Source organism: Charadrius vociferus, unplaced genomic scaffold (assembly GCF_000708025.1).
Source record: "Charadrius vociferus isolate BGI_N301 unplaced genomic scaffold, ASM70802v2 scaffold126, whole genome shotgun sequence".
Lineage (NCBI taxonomy): Eukaryota > Metazoa > Chordata > Aves > Charadriiformes > Charadriidae > Charadrius > Charadrius vociferus.
In genome coordinates, this window is record NW_009648894.1 from 580629 (window position 1) to 581838 (window position 1210).

Below are 1210 nucleotides of genomic sequence, written 5' to 3' on the forward strand. Positions count from 1 at the left end.
TAAAAATATCCTTTATAAAATATATGGGCTTTGATTCTTTCTAGTAAGGTACAATACCTGAAGTACAATAGCTGTTTTTGGGGGGTGAAGATTACCTTCCTCTCTGCCTGCTCTTCTTGTTCAGGTTTATCAGAATTTCTACTGAAGATATTCGCTTCTGCAGGACCGCAAGTTACAAAGGATTAAAAATCAATGGTAGTTTTGCATGCTGTAAGCGCTGAGGTAATAAATTACAGATAATACTGCTGCATTGTATCGGCCGCTTCCCATGGCCAAGAGGAAAAAGATGTCCCTTACTTGATGTGTCAGTGCAGGAACAGAGAATATGCTTCGTGCTTTGGCCACTCAAGTTTTAAGTTATCTAAATGACAGAGATTCTGTTATCTCCCTTAAACAACTTCTGCATTCCTACTGAAAACAATGTGCTGCTACTCAATATATGTTTTTATCTGGTAAATTTTACGCCATTGCTATTGCCCTGTTCTACCTACAGCATTCTTCTCTACCACTGGTAGCCACATTTTGATAGTAAAATTGCTCTTGAAACACTGGGATTTTTGTCTGGCCTTTGAAGCTACACACAAAGAATATTTGTGGATCATGTCTAATGAATAATTACCATTTTACTGGGTGCTTTCCTGGGACTCTGATCGTGTGCCTGCTGAAATCAAGAGCAAAAGTCGGTTGGGTACAACAGTGCAGAAACAACCCTTCGTTAAAATCAAGCCTCCCACTGTCCTGGCTATCAGAAGGATTGCATGCAGGAGCAAGATCCTGATTGCACGTATTTCAATAGTGTACTGTCCACGCTTTAAAAAAAGTTACTGCTGCAATCGTTGTTACGATAATGACAGAATTGAGCCTTACTTGTGTGAGTGCTCAGCCAGGTACAGGGAAAACCCACGTGGCCCATAAATGTTGTGTCTTCGGAACAGAAGTGGGAGCTGAGATTGTTGTCAGCGAAAGAAGACACAGATGTATTATTTTTCTGCCTTTTCGTTTTGGACATTGGGCAGCCCTTTATGAATAGTCAGCATGGCTGTTCCCTGGTCTTGCTGTCTTTCAGAAAGCTAAGAAAGAAAAGAATCAAGTTCTCAAAAAGATACATAGATCTATACCTATAGAGGGGTTTTGTAATGTACGTATCCTGGGTTAGCTTTCGGGGTGGGGTGGGGGGGAAGAAACCCAGAGGCAAGGGAACGCTGAGCCC